General features: G+C 40.3%; 1 long non-coding RNA gene across 3 annotated transcripts; it reads left to right on the top strand.

The window, feature by feature from the left end:
* Window positions 1-203: 203 nt before the first annotated feature.
* LOC111749956 (uncharacterized) lies at window positions 204-12,081 on the top strand. Of its 3 annotated transcripts, none has more exons than XR_010318446.1 (3): window positions 1,511-2,023; window positions 4,174-7,854; window positions 9,990-12,081. It is a non-coding gene; the product is annotated as an uncharacterized LOC111749956 (long non-coding RNA). The 3 variants fall into 3 exon arrangements; XR_010318447.1 differs by lacking the exon at window positions 9,990-12,081 and having other exon boundaries at window positions 1,540-2,023; window positions 4,174-4,339; window positions 7,165-7,471; XR_010318444.1 differs by lacking the exon at window positions 9,990-12,081 and having other exon boundaries at window positions 204-2,023; window positions 4,174-7,471.
* Window positions 12,082-12,868: the final 787 nt, after the last annotated feature.

The following is a 12,868-nucleotide window of genomic DNA, read 5'->3' as shown; positions in this document are numbered from 1 at the left end:
AAGGGTGGAAGGTGGAACAGAGAAAGGGATTTCCTCTCAAGAATGAAGGAACTTGATTTTGATCAATAATTGAAAGCATTAGGATAAACGGATTCTGCTCTCGTGTTTTCCTGCCATTTGATGTGAAGAGATAAAGACTCTCGATCTCACATTGTTCCATTGTTTTAAGGTTTGTGAAAAGGTTTTAGAAAAGGGATATTTAAAACATGGCTAGGGTAAAAAGGAGATGATAATAATTCATAAAGTGTACTTATCATTAATCACTTTAGAGATTACTGAATCTAAAATGGCCAGAGATTTTAAACATATTTTTCACTGTGTAAAACAAAACCCTTTATTCTCTAACATCATTAAAACCTCAGAGTAGGTTGAGACATTTGAAATGCCAGCCTCTTCACTGTCTCTGCCACAGGGCTTAGAGAAGGGGTTTTGACAGAGTAAAAGCAGAGAACACAGAGCTTGGTTTATACTTAGATCTTATCTACCTACTCCTAGGCCCAATGACACAGTACAAAGAAGTCTTTTCTTACCTCCCCAGGCAAAGAGCTGTCCTCCATCCTTTTCCCTGGCAAGTTGCTGGATGCTGCAACCCCCAACATGAGGATATGATTTGTTGATGATGTGACCCTAATACTTCCCAGCATGTTTTCTTTTTCAAAATGGGCAACTGAGAGCTTAACATAACTAAGGCCATGATAAACCTATAAGTTGTTCTTCCTCTGCCTGCCTCCTTCACATACCTCTGTTAATGACTTTGTTTTGACCAAATGTTAAGGGCTTTGTTCTTTGTTTTAAACTGATGCAAATAACCTTTTGTTCTGTCCTGACTACCTGTGTCCTACAGCCCCCACAGGAAAATCAGAGCCTCTTTAGCCTAATAAAGAAATGTCTGGAAGGGGACTGCAAAGACACTTGTGACCCTTGTAAGATTCTATATAAGCTCTAATGTAAAATTGCTCTTTGGGACTCCACTGAGACAGCCTGTGTTGCTGCTGGGTCCCCAGTGATATACACATCTCCTTAATAAACTTTCTCACTCTTTCTGACTTGGAGTATGTTTCATTGGCTCGACTGGTCCAGGGCACGGACCCTAATTAGGTAACAAATTTTTGGTGCCCAATGTGGGGCTTGAATTACTCAGGCCCTGGTTCCATCTCCCTAAGGACTGAGCCCCTGGGATGGACCCGAGAAGAGAGAAGGTACACCTCTCCTTGAATTGTGGAGGTATCTCAGCCTGTGGTGGCCCAGAGGTCTGGCGATGGGGGAGGACTCCAGGGCAGCGAACTCCAGTCAGGGAGAAAGTTTCTGCTGGCCATGGTAGGTCCAAAACCCACGGGTGGTAAATCCTCTGTAAAAGCCACAGGGACATCGGTTCTCAAAGATGAAACAGGCTGCTCAGCCACATTGGAAATCCCAGTCAACACCCCTTCCCCCTTCTCTTTGTCTTGCTAACCACAAGCTTGTTTTGAGCAGGAAGTCGCAGCAGGTAGTGGCTCATCTGCTGACTGGCCCTAGTTACACCTTGAAGCATGCACAGATTGAAATCACATCCTTCAACTGACCCCACCCCCAAATATAGGCATGGGAGGGCTAAAGGCAGAAAATTCCGGGTACCAAACCCAACCCCCTGAGGCCATTGGAAACAAAGCTCCCCAGCCCCCATAGTCAGCGAGCAGCTGGCCTTAAGGTCACTAGATCCCACGCGCTCCTTGTATGCGCAGATAATAAACTTGCCACTTTCTGTTTCCATTGCAATCAGTGTCCCTCTTATTTCAATCAGCTAATAAGACAAGAACCGAGTGGCATTAGGTTACAAGTTCTGACGACTTCCGCCTGGACGGCTGACTGTGAAACCTGGGCGTTGGGTATCGGGACCCCTGATACCCTTTAAGGCGCGCCCCGATCTCATTTGATCAGTAAGGAGTCTTGGGCGGTTACCGTGATTCCCGCTCGGGACAAGGAAGGCTGCATCCCCACCTCAGCTCGGGAACAGAAACTGGACGGGAGAGGCCTCTAACTTCAGGTAAGCGCTCTCAACCAGGTTGTTCCACTGGTCTCGGGAATTAGGCAAGAAGAGGGTGGCCAAGCGCAGTCCTAAGACCAGACCCCATAAAAACGAGGGAAATAGGGGTTGTGGCCCACTGGGACCCACTCTTTCCTAATTAAGGGGCCCTCACCCCATTAAAAAAATTTTCTCACCCCATTGGCGGCGGTTTAGGGGGTTCAAGTCCCTCTGCAATTTTTTGGAACATTCTCCTCTTTCTCATCGTAGTATCCACTCTGCTCTTTTTGTTCTCCGTATTTTATTTCCTCTTTCTTTTCCATGTAGAAACGGGTGTTTTTTTTTCACCCCTGAGAAGACTGTAATCTCAAGAATTACCAATCCTAGCTGTGGGTTGTAGATTTAAGTCTCGGTGTGAAAATAGCCCAAGAAAATAAGCTTGAGAGTCCCTTCGTGGCCTTAAAGTTTTTTTTTTTCTTTTAATTTTCCTCTCTTAGGAAAAAAAAAAGAGAGAGATACATGGCGAAAACAGACTTTCAGTCTACACTGGGATCTGAATCACAATACAGAGAACGCCCTGGGCACAGTGTTAAGATTTTAAAAAGAGGTTCTCTCCCAGAGCTGAGAAAACTCTTGGCTGCAGTGCATGAGACAGATAAATTCCTATTATGCTAAAAGAAAAGCTTCAAAAACTGAAAGAAGTATAGGGTTAAAAATCTCTTGGCTAATAGAACTGACCTGCCAAGTTTACTCTGAGATAAAGAGAAAAATTGTTTTGCCTTTCAAAATGCCTGGGTGCACTTAAACATATGTAAATGAGTCAGGAGGACCTAATCGTGTCTTCTACCTGGATTTAAAAGGTAGGTAGGGCGGGACAAAATCAGGCCTGCTCAGCCCCCAGCCCTCAGCCACAAAGGTCAAATAAAAATCAGAATGACATACACAAATTGGCTTACAGAAATGTTTCCAACCCTAGCCAGAGACTTAAAAGGTTATATCCATATCAATGAATTGGGCAATTAAACAGAAACTTTGTGATTTCCAAAGCCAGTTGATGAAATCTTTGAGTTAATAGATATTAGTCTTAACTTAAGCTTATATACTTTTGCTTTTTATACCACAAGAGAAAGGATATATGTGTGTGTATATTTGGGTCAGCTCATGAATTCATTTTTGCCATTTAAAGGGGTGTACTATAAGAGATATACAACAAAAACAACTTTTAAGAAGTTTATTAAAAAGAAATTTATTTGATATGGTCAAAAGTTTTATCTGTCTGAAGTTTAATGATTTAATTTATGAGATTTTTAAGAGCTTTTATAGCACATAAAACAAAGAATTAGGTTTCTCGCTGTTAAAATAACAAAATTTTCTTTCATTTCTGAGTTAGAGTTTATTTATGTAAACTGCCTCTAAAACAAACGTTCGATCTCATTAGAATAAGATACCTGAGTCAGAAACCAAGCCACGTGGCTTTAAGAAGAAAAAAAGCTAAGGTTTTTATTTTGAGATCTTTGGTGAAATAACTTAAGTATTGTTTCACAGTAACTTATGATAAACTCTTGACAAGTTTGAAACTTCATGGAAAGCCACAAAATTTTTATAAAAGTGCTGAAAAGGTTTATTTAACATGTTATAAAATACATGGAACCTGTTGTTAAAATCAAGAGAAGTACTGATTCTTTCTCTTTGGGTTAAAATTTATTTATATGTTAGTATTTCCTCTGATGTTTTTGCCTAATATTAGACAACAAATGCATAATATTATGTCATAATTTTATTATTTATTGCTAACTTGATTCAAAATTTATTTTTTGAATCTAACATCATCAAAGCCAATAGTTTTACTGGAGAATTCAAATCATTTACCTATGAAGTTATTTTTTTAATTACTATTCAGGTATTTAGAGACCTGATAATCTTGGTATATTCTTAGTATATACTGACTATATGGTTTTATGTCTCAAGATTATTATGTGTTATGCCTGAAGTTCTTTAAAAATATGGTTATTAGTGGGTATATTTAAAAATATTTTATCTAAAGTGTTTTTTTTTTTAACTGATTTTACTTGGCCTTTATATTACGCTTGTAATTAATTTCTATCAGGTCTTTGACTATTAAGAGTTACGTTTATAAATTAATCATGGCCATAATAAATTGTCATCTACAGATAAATTTCTACTTTGCCGATTTTCTGAAAACATTTGGCCAGAATATCTCAACAAAAAATATGGACTGTATTGAACCTGCAAAAAAGACTGACTAGACTCAATCAAGATTTCCAGAACTCTATACAGAAGCTGATCCAGAATCACCCGCAACAGAAGTTAAACTACGTAAGACTGAGAAAACGGAACAATACTATGGGTTTTATGTAAAAATATTTCTGATATGTTAAAGTCTGTCTTTATGGAAATAATGCTTTAAAGTCCTACATTCTAGATATAAGAAATCATTTTCCTCTTTTCTCCTAAATTATCTACTTAATGGGTTGAATTATTTTAACTCTTGAATTACAAGTTCCTTTTGGTGAACTTAGCAAAGTTATAAATATCATAACTAGAAAAGTGTCTAAAATTTGAGCTATGATTTTACAAATTAGAATAACATCAGATTTTCTATTAGTTCTCTCAAAGAATAGTTTGTTCCTTAATAGATAAATGTTGCTGTGTTTATATTAATACACAATCTTAGGTTTGAGAGAATGTAGTTGTTACTGAGACACATGAAAAACAGCTACTGATGCTACTTACGTGTAAACAAACACCTTATGAGATTTGTTTCCCTGGTTCAAAGACCTTAGAGTCATGGTTTCATTGATTATTTCAGACAATTGGCCTAGTGTTAGTGTTTCTATTCTACCTCCTGATTTACTGTATGGTGCCTGAGATCTTAAAAACCAGATTATGCCCAATTACCATTTATTAAACATTTTTAATAAAAGATTCTACTACAAGATCCTGATCCAAAGAGGGAACTATTAAAGACTGTATATAATTTTCCTAAAATCCAGATTTCTGACTTTCATAGAGGTTGGGACAACCTCCATAGGCCATCACCTTTGGGTGTCTTTTTAAACCTTGAGCTTTGAGAAAAAAACTGATTCCTAAAGCCACTAGTAGTCAAACAATGGTCCATATAAGCTAACAAGACCATTTTGCTCTGGGCATTGTGCTTTTTTTTTTGAAAAATTGTCTGTTTTGAGAAACTGACTCCAAAGAGCAGTAAATAGAGTTATATTTAAGGCAAATCAGTAATTGGTTTAATCAGTTTTCAAGACAGTGTTGTGTGAAACACCTGTCTAATGCTTGTAATCAAACTCTTACCCTCTTGCTGTATAGAAAATTATGTAACTTAAAGAAATCAGGATCTCAGAGGTCAACCTCATGACTCGGACCCCATTTTGTCTTAAATTCCACTTCTCTTTTGAGAAAGTGACCCATGACTTAAGTAAACCAATGAGACACAGCTTGCCCTCAGGGAAAACACTTAATATGTTTTAGACAGATTAACTAGAGAGCTCCAGCAGAAGTCCATCCCTGTATTATCTTGCTAATCATGTATTCTTTAATAGAAACTTGTTTGTCATATATAAATTTTTCTATGCCTTCTGTTTTCTCTAGACAAACTTTGTGTTCTTTATAAATGATATGTTTTTGTGTGGTAGATCCAACTAAACAAATTTAGATGATCCCTTTCCAACTAATAGTGAATTTACATAGACAATCTCTTGTTTAGATTCCTAGCTAATCTGGGCAATGAATACACTTTGAGAACTTTAAAATTATCTTCAGATATTTGTAGTAAATACTAGAAAGGTAATGTTAATTTGTTATCCTTTGTAAAACGAGAGTCAGAAGAAAGCCCACTGGTCGAACACTCAAGGTATGGTTGGTAAATTTAATTCCTTTTTTTTTTTTTAATGGTATATTTGAATTGGAGGAATCTTTTTAAGAAATTTATCAATCACTATGTGATAAATAACAGACATAGTGATGTTGTTAGTGACATAAAAACACAACAGTGATCTCTACCTCATTAAGCCAAGTTGACATGAGATAACAAAATAGCCTTAAATTTTTATTTATTGATCCAAGAAAGTATAATATGTGCTGTAGCAACTACCTCTTGTTACTTTTAAATAAATAACACAGGAGAAATAGAACAGGATATACATAACACTGGATAGCAAGCTACTTGGTCACACATTATAACACCCTTACAAACACCAGATTTATCTGTACTACTACAAGTAATATTCTTAATCTACATCCTGATAATATTAGGCATAATAAAAATTTATCCTATGGTCTTACACACCTTAAAGACAAAAGGCGGCCTCGGGCTAAAATGTTGATGTACATTGAGTCTGCTCACTTCAACAATACAATTAATGAGAACTTCGCTCTTAAGATCCTGGTGGAAAACCAGCACCCTGACTTTAAAGAACCTGCCAAGGTCACCATCTAGGAGCTTGACTAAGTCCAGGTATTACTCATCGATGTGGTATCTCCAGTCTCTGACCAAAAAGAAGAAATGATTTAAGTAATAATATTAGAGTCATTATTTCCTGTCCTTGAGCATAGAGAATGTGACCCAGCTAGAGCTGGCCTCACAAGGACACATCAACTGGGCCCTGAGGTATAAAGACAATAGATAGAATCATCTTAGAAAAAGTCTTGTAGGGAAACTTTCACATAAGCCAGAACACAAAAGACCTTCCACTCTTATCCTTTTCTGTTAACACCTAGTAAATAGAAATTTGTTGGACCAATGAAGACCCTCCTGACTGTCGTTACTGAAACCTGTACCAATGATCATTAAAAAAAAGATAATTCAGAACATAAGATCACAGGTTCTAGCCAATTTGTGAAAGGGTGACACTTTCAATGGCTTTGCTCATTTTATACCTTGTAATAATATTCGTAAGACTTGAAAAGACATGACTCTAACAACTTGCTTGTCTACTTCCCACTTTTGCCTTTTTTTAAAAAAAGTATGAACCAGTGAAAAGACTTAAGTGGCTATTCAATAGATGAAACAAAGACCGGTAAATAAGTATCATAAAAATAAGTACCATAAAAGTATTAAGAATTGTTTTTGCTCTAGCCATTTTACTAATTTCTATTTTAACTTTTACTTGTGTTGTTCCTCTCTCTAGATAAGCTTATGTGTCTTGATGTATGCCTTAATGAGTTGATGCCTTCTCCCCTGAAGGGTAGAGTCATTTCAAGTGATTCAAAAGTTCCAGCTCCAAATGATGGTTGCCCAGAAATTTCGACCCATCCCCCTATCAAGAAGGGAGACAACAGCAATTCCGGGTACCAAACCCAACCCCCTCCGATGCCGTTGGAAACAAAAAACTCCCCAGCCCCCTTAGTCAGCGAGCACGGGGCCTTAAGGTCACTAGATCCCATGCACTCCTTGTATGCGCAGATAATAAACTAGCCACTTTCTGTTTCCATTGTAATCAGTGTCTTATTTCAATCGGCTAATAAGACAGGACAAGAACCCAAGTGGCGTTCGGTTACAATATCGGAAGGTGCTGAAAGCGGGGACAGAGGAGGTGGGACAGATACGGTCTCCCCAGCCCATACTAGCAGTGGGATACAGTTCGGCCCAGTTCCCTTGGGAGGGCTTTATCCACTCCAGGAGGTGCCAGTCCCCACTGCAGAAAGGCCACTTCAGATAATCTGAGTCCATAATCCGTCCTTGGCATCTGAACGCATTTAAGGTCTTTACCAACAGAGATCAGGTAAAAAAGGTAGAGGAAAAGACCAGGACATGAAGAAACAGGCCAATCTACTGGCTGCTGTTCTAGGATCATCTGGAGGAAGACAACGAGACCAAGGTAAGGACAGGCCCTGACTAAAAGAAAAACCGAAGTGCATTTTACAAAGACGGACACTGGAAAAATGAATGCCCCAAAAAGAATAGAAAAGGGCCAGGCAAGATTGAAAGAGGGGAAAGGCTTTTTCAGAAAATTACAAAAGAGCAGGAGGAGGATAGCCAATACACTTTTTGGTTGATACTGAAGCAGCCTTCTCAGTATTCACCCAGTAGCCTAAAGGGACTGCCTCGACCAGCAGTACTCAAGTTGTCGGGATGACTGGAAAAGAGGTGACTAGATAATTTTTGGAGCCAATAGACTGAAATAAGAGAAACTAAGCTATCCAACCAGCTTCTATACAACCCTAAATGCTCAGTCCCACTTTTTGATGGGGTTTCCTTAGTGCATCTGAAATCTTTTGATGAAAAAGACCTGTTTTTTTCTGAGGGTACCGCCTACAAACACCTGGAAAGTGCAAACAGCTCTCTTAGCACTCACCCAGCTGGTACTATTCCCGGTGACCATCTTACCCATGGTTCAAAGAGTGGTTAATGGCATGTCCCCGTGGGTTTGGTAGCACTCACCCAACTGGTACTATTCCCGGTGACCATCTTACCAATGGTTCAAAGAGTGGTTAATGGCATGTCCCCGTGGGTTTGGGCCAGTGGCTGGCTAAGACGAGCTTGGACTGTCCTCCCTATGACTGTGGAGCTGTTACTCAATGTCATGCCTCCTGGGATTAAACAAGTTGGGGCTCACCTGGGGCTGCAGGGACTGACCACTGGATACCTAGGGTGAGGACTGTTGCGAGAGTGCAGATCCCCATTCAACAATCCTGTTCTCTCACTGAAGAAGACATTGCCTGATGAGTACCATTTTGTTCCAGATTTGCAGGCTGTTAACAAAGTTGTGAAGACCTTATACCCGGTAGTCCTGAACCTATATGCCCTACTATCGGCCCTTCCACCTTCCAGTACTCATTTTACAGTTTTGGATTTAAAAGACTCTTTTGGAGAGCCAGCTAATCTTTGCTTTTAAATGGGAAGGGGACAAAAGGGAAGAAACAACTCTGTTAAGACTGTGCTACTTTGAGGGTTTAAGAACCCCCTCACTATTTCTGGAACAGTGCTGGCCCAAGGTCTAGAGTGATTACGTCCCATCAGCTGAGAATATTCCTGCAATATATGGACCTCCTGATAGGGAATAAGTCTGAGAAAGACTTAAAATACTGTGTCTTAAACTTTTTGGACTGAGGGTCTTTAAGAAAGTTACAAGCTAACCTCAATCGGGCTATTGGGGCAGAGCCGAGATCCTTTCAAATGGACTCCTAAGTGTCAATGAGCCTTTTGTGATTTAAAGTCCGGGTTAATGAAAGCCCCAGCCCTGGGGCTGCCAGGTTATTAAAAATACTTTGAATCATATAAATAGAAGTAACTGTTGGTATATTAACCCAGTTCTTGGGACCATAGAGACACCCTGTTGCCCACCTATTTCTCTAAAAATCTGGACACTGTCTGAAAAGGCTGGCTGGCCTGCTTCCGAGCAGTTGCCACCACTAACATTATCAAAGGTGGTTGAGTTAATTTCTTTGGGACATGATACTATCGTGTTTGTCCCTCATGCAGAGTCTGTAGTATTGGAACAAAAAGGACATTTTGTGGCTCACCTCCAGCTAAGGAACCGTGCATCAAATACAGCTTTTAAGAGAAAATCAAATTTAACTTTTGTGAAGTGTTCAAAACTAAACATCGGATGAAACGTTTACTGGTGTGTGTAGATTCTTTTTCAGGATGGGTAGAGACTTTTCCCTGCCAGACCGTGATGGCTAGAGAGGTGCAACAGGTTTTAACAGCTTTAAGAATAAAGTGGGAACTCCACACAACATGGAAACCTCAATCTATCAGAAAAGACTGAAAGAATGAATCAGACCATAAAACGTCATCTTAGTAAAACTGTGCCCTAGTGAGATAGATGTTCTGCCACTGGCCCTCCTCTGAGTCCATATTGCACCCCGGAGAAAAGTTAAAATCAGTGCTTTGGAGATACTTAATGGGAGACCATATTGTCTCGACCAACTCTCCCAGCAATCCTCTACCGAGCCCCTAATGTAATGATGTCTAAATATTTGCTTTCTCTAACCAAAATTCTTTCCCCAGTTAACATTGGTGCTTCTCCAAAAGTAAAAGGACCTCCTGTTACAGCCTAAGTGGACTGGACCCTTCACCACACCACTCAGCACTGACACAGTTTTGAAGCTTGAAGATGTCAAACCATGGATCCATCATTCCAAGTCAAGCCCTGCCCGGTCTACAGTGACAAAAAGAGTGAAAAGGCCAACCCATCGATGGCCTGAAGTTAAGGCTTTCTGGGGTTAAAAAGTAAAAATGTTTTTTATGCTAACTTGGATGAGACTACTATTAGGGGCCAGAGAGACTTTTGCCCAGGGAATCTTTGTTGCTGAGATAAACATCCCCCAATCCCTTGTTAGAAGATAAAAATTTTTAGATCTATATTGCTAGAGAAGTGTTAAACATTGCTGATTTCTGTCTGCCCTGTCTGGAAAGAGGGTTGCATGCCAACTCGGCCCTCAAGTCCTGTCTCATCAGGGTTTGTACTCTTATACACAGAGTTAAAATATCCTGGTATTTATAACTAAACCAAAACCCACTGGAGTAGAACTGCCCAATAGAGTTTTTAAGGAGCACCCGGCAGATTCGAACTGCTGAGGTATTTATAACTAAAAAACCTGTTATTCATGAAAGATTTTATTTTCTTGACTGACCTCTTGGCTGCCAGATTTTACCTGCCTAAAAACCTTATTTATTAGTGAAATTAGAATAGTTATTATAGGCCTGTTAATCTGTTGCTGTCTCCAATTTATGCTTATATGTGGGATGGCATTCTCTGTCCCAAGTCAAACTGTCCAATAGATGGCTCAAACCTGTCGCAGGCAGAGTCCAATCTTTTCACCTGAAACACTCAGATCTATAAAGAATAAGTTGAAGCTTGGTATAGATATATGTGATCATCCAAGTTTCAAAGAGGGGAATATGTGACCTAAAAAAAAAAAAAAAATTTTTTTTTTTTTAATACTCCCCAGCATGTTTTCTCCTTTTTCAAAATGGGCAACTGAGAGCTTAACAGAACTAAGGCCAAGATAAACCTGTAAGTTCTTCCTCTGCCTGCCTCCTTCACGTACCTCTGTTAATGACTTTGTTCTTTGTTTTAAACTGATGCAAATAACCTTTTGTTCTGTCCTGACTACCTGTGGCCTACAACCCCCACAGGAAAGCTGGAGCCCAGGTATCTGATATGAATATCTTTAAGCCTAATAAAACCTCTGGCAGGGGACTACAAAGACACTTGTAACCCTTGTAAGATTCTATATAAGCTCAATTTAAAATTGCTCTTTGGGACTCCACTGAGACAGCCTGTGTTGCTGCTGGGTCCCCGGTGATACACACATCTCCTTAATAAACTTTCTCACTCTTTCTGACTTGGAGTATGTTTCATTGGCTCGACTGCTCCAGGGCACGGACCCTAATCAGGTAACAATGAAAAACAGAAAAGGCTTTTTTTCCCACCTTCCCACCGTTCTGCCCAGTTGATTTCAGATGTAAGGTGGGATTTGTTGTCTATCCTGCTATTCAACGTGTGGGCTGCCGATCATAGCATTAGCACTACCTAAGCGCTTTTTCGTTGTTCTTGTTAGGAGCCACCAAGTGAGTTCCCACTCCTAGCGACCCTATGCAGTACAGAACGAAACAGTGCCCAGTCCTGTGCCATCCTCACAATTGTTACTATGCTTCAGCCGATTGTTGCAGCCACTGTGTCAATCCATCTCTTTGAGAAACTTCCTCTTTTTTACTGACCCTCTACTTCACAAAGCATGATGTCCTTTTCCAGGTACTCATCCCTCCTGACAATCTGTCCAAAGTATGTGAGACACAGCCTGGCCATCCTTACTTCCAAGGAGTATTCTGGCTTTTTAGAAATGCAGAATCTCAGGCCACTCCCAAACTCTGGGATCAGAATCTCATTTTTAAAGACAGTATTTTAAAGGTGATTCTTATGCATATTAACATTTGAGAAGCACTGGTATTCTCAACTCCAGCAATCCTGCGCGTTTGGGGAGGGTAGAAACCAGCTCCCCATTGAAGGGACCTGCAGGCGGCAGAGTGAAACTGGTCACCCAATCCTCAGTCACCAGTTCGAGCGTGGCTGGCGCACCGGCTGAGCCACTGCCTGTGGGATTCTGGGCCAGATCAAGCCAGAGTCACTGCCTGGGGTAGTGGACTCTTAGGGCCTCTGTGGCCCCAAGTACCAAGAGGGGGCATTGCTCACAGCTCTGGAGGCTGCAGAAGACCAAGACCCACATCCCAGAGGACCACAAAAGCTGTTCTTATCCACTGGAGCCCACCAACAGAGCGGGAAGCCTTCCCCTTCTCCTTTTCGTGCTCAAGAACCAAGTGGTGGTGTACGGGGGAGGGGTAGAGCTTGCACTTGGAAGAGGCAGGGGGTGATATTCCTCAATAAGACAATCCCTACACAGGAAGAGGCAGGGGGTGGTGACATTCCTCTGTAAAATGGTCCCAAACGTAGTTAAACTTTAAGCCAAGGAAATGATCTTTACAGGAGCCTTTGATTTGATAAAATCTTTAACTTGGTAAAGTCCCTAGCTTGATAAGATCTCTAACTTGGTAATTAAACCTTAAGCCAAAGAAACAGTCTTCACTGGGGGGGTCTTGTCCTGGTGTTTAAATGTTAATAGAGACAGATCAAGAGACAAAAGGAGTATAAAACCCCAAGAAAACTACTATCGGGGCACTCAGATTATTTCTCTACCTGAGTAGCCCATCTGAGGCTTCCTAGACTTTTACTACTAACCCTCTGCTTACTAATAAACCTCCGCTCCCTTGGCACTATTTGTCTCGGTGTTTGAATTCTTTCCTACACCGAAGAAAAGAACTGAGGCCATTCTCAGGTAACTTTCTGGTGCCCTGACTCGGATAACAAGCTTCCTCCTTCGTCCGGA

The sequence above is a fragment of the Loxodonta africana genome, chromosome 2, assembly GCF_030014295.1.
Source record: "Loxodonta africana isolate mLoxAfr1 chromosome 2, mLoxAfr1.hap2, whole genome shotgun sequence".
NCBI classification, from domain to species: domain Eukaryota; kingdom Metazoa; phylum Chordata; class Mammalia; order Proboscidea; family Elephantidae; genus Loxodonta; species Loxodonta africana.
This window is presented reverse-complemented; position numbering and strand designations above follow the sequence as displayed.